A 14855-nucleotide genomic window follows, 5' to 3' on the forward strand; every position below is an offset into this window, starting at 1 on the left:
ATGAATTCTAATAATCCCATAACATAGATTCCTCAGGTGGACTTATCTCTCTTCTTTATTCTGCCAGGACAGGCTTTATAACGTCTTTTCTGCTGCGGATGAGGGCAAAAGAGGCTTAGGGTTCAGAGGAGCCTCCCTGGCTCCCCTACAAAAACCTCCCAATGACTTCCAAAACCTGACTGACTTTGAGAAATGCTCTCAGCAAATGGAGGCACCAGGTGGAGCATCTGGAGCAGCCCAGGCTCACACATCTGCTTCCTTGGGGGTTTATATTATGACTTTTAACACTGTGGGAGGGTTACTGTAATGCTGTTGACAGTAATAAGTGGCAAAATCTTCAGGCTGCAGGCTGCTGATGGTGAGAGTGAAATCTGTCCCAGATCCACTGCCGCTGAACCGAGAGGGAATCCCACTTTGCAAACTGGATGCAGCATAGATCAGGAGCTTAGGGGCTTTCCCTGGTTTCTGCTGATACCACGCTGATTCAGCAGCAGGGGAAGTGGAGCCAACTACATCAGTATCAATGGACTTAAGCCCAAGGACTCCAGAGAGTATTTCTCTTGTGAAGTATTAGTTGTCTGCAGAGGAACTAGTGCTTGAGGCATCAAAGAAATGCACAACTAGGAGTGGCCAGATCAAGGTAGTGCAGCCTGTGCACAAACCTCCTGCTGATTTTCCAGGGCACTGGATTTCAGGGAAATGACTACTGAACAGCATGTCCGGACCCAGATATCCAGATTCAGAGAGATACAGCTCTGAATTCAAATGCACTTTTTTTCTGCGTAACTTTGACAGTCATTGTTACTACACTTTGACGTTTCCATTCATTCTACTTCAGCTGATTCTCTATGGTCCTTTCTGCCCCTCATGGCTCTCTCTGAACCTGGGGAAGGCAGCTCAGCCTGCAAATGTGGTGGACCTCATGGCCTGGAATTAGCATCCCCTAGGACAGCTATCAATAAGTAATGACAAGGGAGGTAACACATACCCCAGCCCCCTAAACTCTCAGGTGGAATAACAGAGGCATTTTTTTTTCTGTTTCTATGTGGGAGTGACCTCTGGTCATCCTCAGAGGTGACTCCTTGCTGAAACACCATTCACTGTCCCTCCTCTCTTCCCTTGCTCACTTGCTCGTTTCCTGCACTTTGTAAATATACTGCTTCCATGGGAATATTTGTCATCCTTCTCACTGGGATATCCAACCTAAGGCACTGAAAAATTTCTAATCCCCGGAGGGCATCTTTGGTTTCACTTATTCCACTTCTCATGTTTTGATGTCTACGGAAACTCAGAAAATTTAAGAAATACTTAAATTCCCTTTGGCAACCTTTCTTAGATTTGCTTTTAGCAGAGTTTCATTTTTTTCTAGGTCACAAAATCAAAGAAGACTTCCACAAATTGCTACACACCATCCAGTCCACTAAAAACAGAGAATCAGAATCCACCAGAACTTGGCATTCACACATCAGAGAGTCCTAGAGTCTCAGGATTTCTCTAGGTCCACTGCCTCCTAAATCTGCCTTGTGATATTTTTTATTCTACCTTAGGGCAAGATCATCGTGGGGTAATGAGAGTTGTTGGTGAAATGAATAATATACCCCCTATACACAACATTGTCCTAATATCTGGAATCTATGATTATTACTTATGAATATGCCAAATGTAACTTTACAGACATGGTCAAGAATTTTGAGGTCAGGAGAGTATCCTGAATTATCTGGGTGAGACCAGCACAATCACAAGTGTCCTTATAACAGGGAGGGAGAAGGGTCACATCCAGAGAGGAGCTGGGGCAACAGAGAGAGGTGCTGGAGTGATGGAGGAAGGGGCCATGGAACCATGAATGTGGGAACATGAGAAAGATGGGAAGCCGGATATTGAATTCTCTCTCTTAAAACCTCCAGAATACAGTCCTGTTACTGAGTTAACACAAAGGGTTGTGGAACCAAGGTTTCATCATGCAGATGAAGCCTCTAGATAGCAGGCTTCAGAAAGAATAGACTGTAATGGTTTCTTAGCAGACTTAAAAGGTGCCAGACTGCTAGTTAAATCTCTTTGGGTCAGGAAAGAGACTTGAAAAGGCACAGGATTCCCTACAGAACATAGATTTTCCCCACAAGAAACAACTTAGCAGAGGCATTTTCAAATACATTAAATAAAAATATCTTGGGGAAAATACTTTGATTTCCCTGGGGCCTGGTATCTATCATGTTGGCATCTTATTGCTACAAAGAGTTTGCTTTGTCAGTCTCAAGATCTCGGTTTTAACATTAAACGTTGGTCAGTTGTACTTGAATTTTAAAGGAGGAGCATCAGTTAGGGCATATCTGATCATCCATTCCCATCTCGTACGGTATTGTATTTCAGGTGGATTTTGGTGTGTTCTTGGATGAGAGGAGGAGTTTACGCAGTTGGCTAGGGAGCGTAGAGTTTCATTTTTGGTTCACACACCTATGTTTAGGTAAGAAGGACCCACAGGAGGGCTTGCACAAAACCTGGCTTGCAGGGCTGCTTACAGACCTGCTCTGTCTCCTGTTGTCATGCACAACGAAGGACACAGCCAATGACTACACTTAGCCATCTGGGGAGAACCTGTGTCTGCAGAGGACAGTCATGAGCTATGAGTCTAGCTAACTGTGATTGTCTTCAGGGGCCTGTGGTCCTCAACTTTCATGGGAGTTGTGTGGGAACTGGCTCAAAGAGCACCCACCAGGATTCTTATCTCATTCACAGAAGGCGGTGGATGATATGACAGCACAGAGGGACTCTGTGGGGCCAGCTGCATGGAGCACTCTGGGAGATTCACTGGCACCGTGCTAAACAGAGCTTCTTGCAACTTCTGAAGCGCATGGATTTGGATGTCTTAACATCATTATGAAAGACCATTTATTATTCAGAAGGCAACCATTGCAACTAACTAAGATGACATCTGTAATAGCTAGGAATAAAAATGTGATATTTTATTGCTAAGATGATTACAAGAAAACAAACAAACAAAAATAGTGTGAAAGAAAAGAGCAACCCTAGACTGAGGGCTTTGGGTAAGAGCTTGAGACTCAGTAGTGAATCCCCTAGGCCATCTTCTGTCAATAGAGAGGGACAATCAGGAAAGGGAAATGTGCAATAGAGGCAAAATCTTCATTAGTAAAAGAATCCTAAGAGAAAACAAGAGTCTCCTTCCTGAGCATCAGGTTGGTGTTGGGAAGATGCACATAATCCCCACATTCCATGTCTTACACTTTTCAGCCATTAGGGCTCAGAATGAATTTAGAAGACACCACTCACTTCACAGCAGATGGGGACACAGTCAAGGCAGCGGTGAGAGGCAAGGCTGGGCTTTCAGTCTCAGAGCACAGAGCAGGTTCCCCACTACTCCACACTCTGATGTCTCCTCTCAGATGTTCCAGATGTTCCACCTCATTCTTGCCTTAAGGGCTCCAAGTTGTTAATGGGACACTAGCCCTCTTCCTTTCCCAGGGTTTGTTAGAACTTGGTTTTCTTTTGTGTATTGTGGGATTTCTTTGCCATCTAGAGTCAGGTTTTTGGCATAGCAGTGTATAGGCTTTTTCTACTTGTGATATTGAAAATAATTACATAAATAAATTCATCATAAATAATAAATTGACTTAATGTATCAAATCAGTTAAAAAAAGATGAGTTTAAGAGCTTAACAGGAATCTGATGAGGTTAAATAGAGAAATTACTTTAAGTGGAGGACAGAGCAACAGATTATAATTTTTTAAATTGATGACATTTTGGGAGTAATTATCATATGGTAAATAACAACTTGAAATAAGCTGCTAAAATACAATTTTATACTCAAACATTATTTCCAAGAATCATATAAATACATTTTCGGATTAAAAGACACAAAAAATGTGGGTTTATCATCAGGTGCACTCAATGGAAGATTTCTCAAATGTGTACTTGGAGTAAAAATAACATTTATTTCTATTTACAAGTTCAAGATTTTTGATCTTTAGAATAAAACAACTTTCCATTCACTCTGTTCCACTCATGTTTCTGAGGATGAGTGTGGGGGCAGCGACTGTGAAGAAGGAGGAAGCTCTGGGCTGAGGGTGGTCGTGCCTCCTGCCCACCTGAGTGACTTCATGGAGAAGAACCAATGACACCACCAAGGCCACCTGCCTGTCTCTGCACTGCCATGGCACAGACAGAGAAACCTGTCACACTTGGTCAGCTGCAACTAGAGGCTTTTTGTACCAGCCAGTTTTGATTCTCTTTGTATCTTCTCTCAGGTTTAGGGGATAGTTCACCTTTCACCATTTGTTTTCACAGCGTAGCCATTTGTTACATCAGCATTACATAAGTTGTTTCTTTGTTAAATATATCTAACCACCTTGAATGGGTTGGGACTAATCTTGTGTCTCATGGCAAAGCAGAAATTCAAGATCACTAGATGCTGTCAATCACATGAGGGCTAAAGATGACGACAGCATTGCTTAGTTCTGGGTCATACTACTTAACAATTTTTTTTTTTTTTGATAGAGTCTCACTCTGTTGACCAGTTTGGAGTGAAGTGGCATGATCTCAGCTCACTGCAACCTCCGCCTCCCATGTTCAAGTGATTCTCCTCCCTCAGCCTCCTGAGTAGCTGAAATTACAGGCGCATGCCACCACGCCTGGTGAATTTTTGTACTTTTAGTAGAGAAAGAGTTTCACCATGTTGGCCAGGCTGGTCCTAAACTCTTGACTTCAGCGGATTCACCTGCCTCGGCCTCTCAAAGTGCTTGGATTACAGGCGCAAGCCACTGCACCCCATCACACTTTGTGTTCTTTAACTACATTCTTTATAATGACTTTTAAGATTAATGATGCATTTATCAGTACTTTTAAAAACATAATTGTGTCACTTTTTTTTTTTCATTTGAGGACTCCAGTGTGATTGATAGGTATAAAAATTTTGCCATACAGTTTTTAAACCTAACAGAAATGGAACTTCAGAATTCTAATTGCACTTACTAAGGAATCACTATCTTGGAATAAACAATTATCTCAAGTGATAAGGGTACTGTATACCCTTAGCCTGAAGCGGATCTTCTTCTGTTGATTCAGTCATTATTTTGTGTCTATCACATTAGGTTATGACATGTAGCTCACATGACTCATTATGGGGTTCAGTATCATTTAGAACACTATGTTTAATAAAATGTATGAAAAGCATAGATGCTCCATGCATTGACAACTGAAACATAGAATTCAGATTCATTTTTAGGTATTCATTTTGATGTAATCATGTGAAAAGAATGCATTTCTGGCGGGGCATGGTGGCTCACGCCTGTAATCCCAGCACTTTGGGAGATCGAGGTGGGTAGATCATGAGGTCAGGAGATCGAGACCATCCTGGCTAACGCAGTGAAATCCCATCTCTACTAAAAATACAAAAAAAATTAGCCGGGCGTGGTGGGGGGTGCCTGTAGTCCCAGCTATTCCCGAGGCTGAGGCGGGAGAATGGCTTGAACCTGGGAGACGGAGCTTGCAGTGAGCCAAGATCGCGCCACTACACCCCAGCCTGGGCGACAGAGCAAGACGCCCTCTCAAAGAAAAAAAGAATGCATTTCTGTTTTCTTTGAAACCTTTTCTTATGAAAACACACTAATAAATTTCCACTCTGAAATAGAACTTAGCCTACGTACTTTCAAAACTTTTAGAATTTGGAAGAGAAATAAAAATCTAACATAATTCTGAATGTTTCCTTTGCTCTTGAAATAAACTTTTTATTTTTTATCTTTGAGTTTATGCAGTTGTTTTTAAAGGCCACTTTTGGAATTGTGAAAACTCGCTTTCCACTTGCCAAATAATAATTAAGAGTAATCATCTTTTGACATCAGGATTTCATACCTGCTGTGAGTTTACAAAGTTTATTTGAATAATCCAAAATCAAACATTTTTACTGAGTGTCCTTAGCCATACTCCCCTGCACACAGCTTGTGTAGAATGCTTTCTCCTGTAAGACACTGGAGAGGAGGGTTTAGTGTGAGTCAGAGAGCGGAATTAGGGAGATGGGAGACAATGAGTTTCCCAATATGACTAAGTGTCATCGCGTATGAAATAAACCCCGAGCTAGTCATTTCCCATATGTGTTCTACTTGTGTTGTCACTCAGCTGCATCCATGGTCTGGTTATTCTGACAGGTGCATGAACTTGACAAATGTGGGCAAGATGGGGAGGGTGAGGATGGGAGCTTTCATTCACTCTCCCTTCATCATAGCCGGTTGCTCCCAGGGCACGTGGTCCCCATGAATTCTCCTCCTCCTAATGCCTTCCCCAGGCTGTGGCAGCTGGTGGGCCTTTTAACATGTGATCGGAGCCACCCAGGCTCCTGTTTTGACCAGCATCCTCAGCAGGAAATGCCACCCTGACGCCTCCAACAACCTTCTCTTCTGCAGACTCAGAGACTCTGCTCAGCTGCTCCCAAGACAAGCGGGCATCGTGGGCAGCTGGGTCAACTCCAGCAGGAGGTTTCTTGCCTCGAGGGATGCCTCCACTGTGTGAGGAAGCTGTATGCCCCTTTGCTTGCAATAAACCCCAACATCCTCAGCCCACCCGGGCTGATTTTCAGTGTGAAATCAGTGCCTGACCCACTGCCACTGAACCTGTCAGGGACTCCAGAGGCCCAGTTGGAAACCTCATAGATCAAGAGCTGTGGAGACTGGCCCGGCTTCTGCAGGTACCAATGCAAATAGGTGTTTCCATTACTATGCAGGAGACTCTGACTAGATCTGCAGGAGATAGAGGCTGGCTCTCCAGGGCTGACGGGCAGGGAGAGTGGAGTTTGGGTCATCACAATATCCCCACTTGTCCCTGAAAAAATAACAGAGTAGTGCAAGTTTATATAGGTATATTATGAGCAACTTTCATAATTTCTCTTCTGATATTAATTTACAGTTACATTTTAAAGTTTTGATTTCCTGTCATGAAAAGTAGACTTTCCTAAACAAACCCATTATTTACTAGCCAGCAGAGAACTCTTCATTTTCAAGTTCTGAATCAGAGCACTGGTCATCTTTCCCTGGAAGTGAATCCTAATTATTCATAGGACAAACATGAATTCCATTCCCTGGAGCATAGACTGTGTGACTTTATCATATTATTGGAATAAACAGGTGAAGCTGTGGAACCCACAGAGGTCACCTCCCACCCAATTCTCCTCCCTCATCTTCTTCAGTCCTTACCAGGGAGCCAGAGCACCAGCAGCCCCAGGAGCTGAGCAGGGAGCCTCATTGTGAGAAGGTGACCTGAGGAGTCCTGATCAGTCAAGGCAAGGTTACAGCTGAGCTTTTATCTCAGACTCACGAGGGAAGGTCCTCCCTAGGGGACACTATGCAAATCCCCTGGTGGATGCAGTGGCGTGGAAAAGGTTGATGGGGCAGGAGGAATGTCTCTTCTGTGAACAATGTGATATAAATTGTCCCTTGGAACAAAACAGAGAGAGATTCAGTCAAGTTTGTCCACAATCAAGAGAAGAAGGATCTGAAGGGGAAAGTTGGGACCTTTTGTAGGGACGCACAGTGTAGGGCATGACTGTTAAGAAAGCACCAGAACCCTGATCATGTGGAAATGTGTGTCCAGGATGCATCTCTAGGAGGTCAATGCCACCTTGCTTGATTCCCTCCCAGTCAATCTAGAGAAGGAATCAACCCCATCCCCACAAGCACTGCTGGACTGAGAGCCTGCAAATAAAAAGCGGCCTGGAGCCAGTTTGAGGACTGTCTGGTATCTGCTGTTTCCAGGGTAAGTGTTCAAGAACGTTCAACTCAAATATTAGAATCTACCCTGCCCTGGCACCTGGTGAGTGACCGCATAAGAGCTCTCTGTCCAAGGGCCTCACAGGAAGAATGACGTGAGCCTCTACATTTAGAGCTAAGAGTCCAGTGTAAGGGAAAGGAAAGAAAGACAAAATTTTGTGCTTCAGGCAATGAACATAAAAGTCCTCGTGACCAGTTGTTCAGTCTGTGATCTAGCTCATCATAATCATCTCACATACACTAGGCTAACAGGAGGGCTCTTTTTGTATTTGTATTTGTATTTTTTTACTTAGTAGAGATGGGGTTTCACTGTGTTCTCCGGGCTTGCCTTGAACTCCTGACCTCAGGAGATCTGCCTGCCTGGACCTCCTAAAGTGCTGGGATTACAGGAGTGAGCGATTGTGTCTGGCCCAGAGGACTCTCTTCAGGGAAGAATCTTCTAGGTTAATGATACAGAACAAATAAGAAATAACTTTGCATGATGTTTTTTTCAAGTGGTGATTAGAAAAGCTCTTCCCACACAGTCTCCCTGGTCATGTGGAATCAGGTCCTGTCAGGGCTTCTAGGTTTTGTCAACTCTGAGTGAGACCTGAGTCTCCCCCACCCTGGATGTGGTGCAGCCACAGCCATGAATCCCCAGATCAAAAGGAAATTCTCTATGTATAAAGAGCAAGAACTGCATTCACGGTTTTATGTCTCTGGTAACCTGTACCTGTAACTGATAGTTTCTTGACTTTATGTAAAAATGCTCAGAGCTTAGGGATGTGAATCTCCCATACAGCTGATCATTAAACGGAAAACCAACCACACTATTCTTCATTTGTCAGTGATGTGCTTAATATTCCATTGAATAGCTCCTGAATAATGGTGCCAACAATAAATGCTTTCACAAGGACAGTCACATTTATAAAAAAAACTAATAATCCAGGAACAATGAAGGACTAGCTTGTAGTGCGATGTAATCTCGGATAACTCAACACAAAGTCATATTTAATTGCCCACAAACACAAATTAATGCCATTGTAGGTAAGATTGCGAGGAAAGCTTGGTCTGAATATCTTCTGAGGAATCTACCAACATCTCATTTTTAAATAATATTGGAAAACATATTTGAGTAAAAATGATATTGACCTTCAAATGTTGAACTCTGTGACAATATTATGAGTTGACCATATCAAACAGTAGCAATAAGGTAGGATTGAAATAAAAGTCTCATATTTTACTGTTAAAATTGTATTTACTCTTTCCTCTTAACTATATTTTGCAAATTTTGTGTACTCAACTTTTTTTTTTATATTGTCAACAAATTCTGATCTGCTTCTTGGTGTTGCAAAGCTCAGACTCTTAATCATGTTAGTGAAAAAAGTCAGAAACATCAGAAGGTGAAGGAATATAATAAGGAGACATAAAATATAAACAGCTTAACTAAAATAGAACAAAATGGTCCATTTTATTGTTAGTTTTAAATAATTGTTCTGAAAGAACGTTAAATGAATAATCAGTTTTATCTGTTATCTAATACAAAAATTTGAATTGCAGAAAAGTGAATAACAGTAAAAAACTTGTCCTGTTTTCTTTTACTATAAGCCTATTCTTGAAAATGTTATTTTCACGAAGTATCTACATTGCTTGAATTTAGGAAAGCATTGCTATTTTCTATGAGAATGAATGAACCATTAAAAAAGGCTACCCCTCGGATTTTTAACAAAAATTTCATGATTTCTTGCCTTACATATCCAGAAAATGTAAAAACTTGTACAAATCCTTTTTTAGTCAGAAACAGGCTTTGAAATTACCTGATTTAACCTGTCGACTTAAAGAACGCTATTACTAATTCTAAACAGAAACCTCCCTCTCTTATCTGTTGACACATCATGCCAGGGCTTTCAGAACAGCAGACAAAACTGTCCGTCCACAGTGGACACAGACAAGATGGAAGAGCAGCCTACATTTGAACCAGGGTGGCAGCAGGACTCTGTGTGTCTCTCATCCAAACCATGGTCACCTAAATGAGGGAGGACTTCTACAGACAGGATTGAATGTCTCCTTTTCCTGATGCAGTCAGTTTGGGATCCATAAAATTGAAAGCAACTGTATTACTCATATGACTTGGGAAGAGAGTCTTGGAAGTGGAATTGTTTGTGTTCATTACTGAGAGTCAGTGTTTATGGGGTAGACACTGTGATCCTGTTTGTAGGGGGGCTGAGAGATTTGTGGGCTGACCAAGGAAAAAGAGATGACTACAGACGGCAGTAGCACATGTGACCTCTATTGGGTGAAGCTTGAACAGTCCCTCACAGCAGGAGGTGGTCCAGAGAATAAGGTGCCAAGTTTGTTTCTCAAAATGGACGGGACACTGGAGAAGGGATATGCATCTAGGGGATGCCACACAGTAGCACAGTGGGGAGTTTCTGCATCAGAGTGCTGCAGAGGGCAGTACTAAATTTAAGGTTTTCATACTGGGCTTTGTCTTACCTACTGCTAGATGTGGGTGAGGCTTTCTGGATATGTAGAGTAAGTATTTCCTAAAAGGTTAAAACTATTCTTATTTGGGTTGTTTTTAAAACAATTACATTTTAAAAGTTGAGTTTGGCACAGGCCATTGAGAAGTAAGCCTACAGTTTTGAAATAAACAACATAGAATTTTCATTTATAGATCACTGTTGCACATCGTGTAGACTTTGTTCTACAGACTGTATTAGTCCAAATAGTGCAAACCCACACTGCTATGGATGAGGCTGAGACACACAGAGGCTTGTTCCCTACCTGAGCATCAATGAACCTTCTTTTCAATTGAAGGTGAAAGTATGTTCTTGAACGAGAATTAAGACCAAGTCACCCACAAATGGAGCTTCCATCTGTGATGCTGCAGATCCTGAGAATGGATTCCTGACTCTCAGGCACCTGGGATTGAATCTGTCTGCATTGTCACACTAACTGAAATTGTCCTTCACTGGAGCATAGGTTCATGGATAAATATTCTGGAACACAGAGAGAGAGCACAGGGAATGTAGTTTCCATGAATGTGTATCTTCTGCTTCTGAGAATCTCTCTCTCCAAACGTTGAAAGAAACAGCGTTTTTTCCATATCGGACTTTTCTGAATCTTCAGACCCTGTTCTAGATCTGTCTCATCTGAACCTGTTTCCAAATGTTTCCATTTTGGTCTTTACTTTTCCTTGGAAAAGGTTCCCAGAAATCCTATGAAACTATCCACACAGCAGTGGGATTAAGTGGTGGGCTTCTCCTCTGTGCTTGTTAATATCTCTGCAGAATCCACGACACCCACCAACTGCACAAAGTGAAGGCATGAGTCTGTTTTCTTCCTGAGCTTTCTGTGTCTCTTAGGTTCCCTTGGAATTCACCCTTGAAGAAAGGGGTCTCTGTCCTCAAAAGTAAAACTCCATAAAACCATAGATTGCCTGAGAATTAGTAAAATTTTTCTACTCTTTGAATGTGAAGTTAACCTTGAGGCCTTATAGTAAAATCTGGTTGACTTGACAGATGAGAAATGAGGATCCCACGAAGTTTCTAGAGACTGAATTGGGGATTCTAGCCATTTAAACTGATGTAGAAGCTGCAGTTGATATAAAAACTTCAATGAATATAACAAGAAAATAATGTGGAATAACTTATTTACTTTTAACTTAGAAAAGATAGTTTACCTGTAAAAAAAAAAATGAAAGTAGAATTTGCAAATTCTCACACTCATAGTTTTTTCATGTTAAACAATTTTAAGAATCAAGTAAATACTTATATAAATTATAATTAATAATGTTTAAGGGTTTAGAGGAAAATTAAGATTCAAATTAATCAAACTGAGTTCTAAAGTCAGTTGAATTTCTTTTTAAACTGCTTCTTTTCACCTCCTGTTAGCAAAAATTAAAACTACAGAAAAGTAAACAGACAAGAGCTGAATAAAGTATTTAGTGCTCATTTCTTGTCTCATAATAATAATAAATAGTAATAATAACAATACAGCCTCAGCACTGACACCTGGAAACACTGATTGAATAAAGTATTTAGTGCTCATTTCTTGTCTCATAATAATAATAATAATAATTAATAATAATACAGCCTCTGCACTGACACCTGAAAATATTGACTCTACCCTTCTGGAAGCAGCAGCTTCACATCACGGTAGTGAACTTTATTATTATTTGGTCATTCTTGGGCAGGAGCTAAGGAGCACCCAAGTGTAAGTGCTCTATGAGGAGCCAATTGCCCTTACGTTGGAATACTTCTAGAGATTAACTCTTCTAAAATATCTACTAGCAAAAAAAAAAAAAAATGAACTATCAGTAATAAAAAGAAATAAATTCTGACCTCCCAGGAGCCGTCAGGAAAAAAAACTGTCACATTTAACAAAGGACTAGAGGCATAATCTCTTGCCCGACACTGATTTAGCCGGATCTCACTCATATTTAATAGTCTTACTCTAGTAAATTAGAAACATCCTCAACCTAGATAATGGTTTCTTTGGTATTCTGGAATCCTAGCAGCCCTAGGTGAAAATTAAAACTGGAAATAAGAAGGTACACAAATCCGTTATCCTAGGAAAACTGTTTATACAACAATTATTCGTATAAGACAAAATAAAAGGAAGAAACCTGTTGATTTTATGGAAGATTGAAGCAAATACTTACGAGTCAAAACCAATCCTAAGTAAGCCATAAAGCAAGAGGAGTATCTTTTGTCTCTGGCTTGTGATGGTATTAAATTTCAAAATAATGGTTTTGTTTTGGGTTAAAACTAACTTCGTAGGTTTTCTCAGAGTAGGTCATCTTACTCAGAAATTGTAGAGGAAAATGAAAATAAAGAGAAACCTATCAGGAAATTTACCCCAAGTTAACATTCACAGAGAGACTAAGAGAAGGACACGATTTAAATGACCGTATTAATGGCATTAAAACATTTAATTTGCTAGGCAAATCTAAAATCAACCTTTCCTCTAGAATTTGAAAGAAGACAATCATATCTTCAGAGAATTTGACTTGAGTGCCCTTGTGAGTGGTTGACAGAAAGACTAGATGAAAGTTGGTGCAATAGAATCAAGGACATCACAACTTTAAATTTTAGACCCTCCTCATGAGAGAGCAAGTCCAGATACTGCACCATGACCAGGTAAATGATCAGAAGATTACTTGGGATCTCTTTGTGGCTGCCTAGTACTATCGTGGCTGTGGTTGGGAGGCTGATTTCCCCTGGCAGGTATTGCCCTGCACCTTGAATCTGGGCATTCGTCTCTACAGCTTCCATCAAATGCCACTACATGGTGTCCCCATTAATAAGACCATTGTAATGCATATAACATATAGACGGAGCAAATCAGAGTTCAGAATTACAGGATATTTATTTTGTCCCAGTGTTTTTAATGAGTGTTTTTGTCTTTCAAAGAAGGAAGCCACAAATATTACTTTTTTGGTTTCTGGAGGCTACATATTCTAGCCCTCGGAATACACGTTTGGCCCACCAGGAGACATGAAATTGTGCCAGTCTTGATTGGGACTCACGGTAGAAAAGGGCTCTGCAGCAGGTTCAGGTTGCAGTGCAAACAGCCCAGCCCCTTGGGCCAGTGCAGATACAGACGACTTGAACAACGCAGTCAACCATCTGGACAAGATTGATACCTAGAGAACACTCCACCAAACCACAGCAGATTCCATGGTCTTTGGAAACATTGGCTAATGATACATTATATTTTAGGCAACAGGATATTTCAATAAAATCAAGCTGATTAAATAATAAAAAATAAATTATTCATAACTGAGAAGATTGTATTACAAATCAGAAAGAGAAAGTTATCAGAAGGGGGTTGGTGGGAGAAGAAGGAGGAATGAAAAACTACCCATTGGACACAAGGTACACTATTTGGGTGATGGACAACTAAAGCCCAGAGTTCACTACTACACAGTTCATCACTGTAACCAAAAACCACTCACACAAATAAACCCACTGAAATTCTAAATTTAATTTTTAAAAAATTTCCCAAAAGAATCTAAATATTTGGAAAATAAGTAAAGTACCATTATATGTAGTTTGGGGCAATGAAACAACAGAAATGGAAATTACAAAGTACTTTGATCTGAAAGTAAATATCACATACCCAAATTTATGAGATTCAAAAAAATGCAGTTAATTTATAGTAATACTATTGCATTTTAGCAAAGAAGTTTTCACATCAATCACCAGAAATGTAATCCTGACAAACTAGGAAGAAAAGAACAAAGGCTACTCAAAACAAGGGTCTTTTATTCTTAGAAATGTGAGGATGTGACAAGCACACATCTAGTATTCCACCAGAGTCATATCAGTCTCCAAATGTAAACACCATGAGCAGTTGCAGAAGAAGAAAGTCTTAGAGTGGATGGGCAGAGTGAGTAACTGCTCAGAGAGAATGAGGAGTCAGGGAATGTCAAAACAGGATTCCTATGTGATATTAGTATGAGCTGCACAAACATGAGACTACCCGGAGCCCTGACTTACTCGTAAGCCAAACATCATGGAGTGCAGGCCATCGTCCACCCTCCTGATAGTTGGTGAAAGTGGGGTCACTTGGGAAAGGCATGGGAAAGTGCCGTGAACGTCATCAGTGGCAGCAGGTGAGGACAGGACACACTAGGGTCCTCTTACAGTGATATGACTGAGCATCCCTACAGCCATGAGAACAGCAGGGAACTTTAGGGATTAAGCCAGGAATGATGTAGCAGCCAACTCTGGAGGGTCGGTGGGGCTTCAGCGCCCTGTGTGTGGAGGAAAGAGGAGGCTTTGGAAGGTGTCCTGGAGCACCCTGGCCCTGTTCACATAGAAGAGGAGCTTGTGCCTGTGACTGAGGCCTCATGGCCTCTTCCTTCCTCAAAGGCTTTCCAGTCATCTCCCTGAGCCCACCTGACTCCAACTGCTGGGGACACATCCCCTGGCACCGCAGCTGCTCCTGCCACACTGAGAGGCTGAACTTCCTTTGATGTTTCCGTTTGGGGCCATCACACTGTGCAGGGTCCTGGCGAGTGTCCTGCTCACAGGAGGCTGTGCAGCATCTCCAGGCTCCAAAATGTGTTTGTGATGGTGAAATCCCGAGAATTTTGGT

At 41.3% G+C, this 14855-nt stretch overlaps 1 pseudogene across 1 annotated transcript; it reads right to left on the reverse strand.

Moving 5' to 3' along the window:
* Positions 1 to 267: 267 nt before the first annotated feature.
* Positions 268 to 7315, reverse strand: LOC116270338 (annotated as a pseudogene). Its single transcript, XR_004178377.1, has 3 exons — positions 7197 to 7315; positions 6492 to 6825; positions 268 to 528 (listed from the first exon to the last, which is right to left on the reverse strand). The product of XR_004178377.1 is annotated as an immunoglobulin kappa variable 2-29-like (transcript).
* Positions 7316 to 14855: the final 7540 nt, after the last annotated feature.

This window comes from Papio anubis, chromosome 14, assembly GCF_008728515.1.
Source record: "Papio anubis isolate 15944 chromosome 14, Panubis1.0, whole genome shotgun sequence".
Classification (NCBI taxonomy): Eukaryota; Metazoa; Chordata; class Mammalia; order Primates; family Cercopithecidae; genus Papio; species Papio anubis.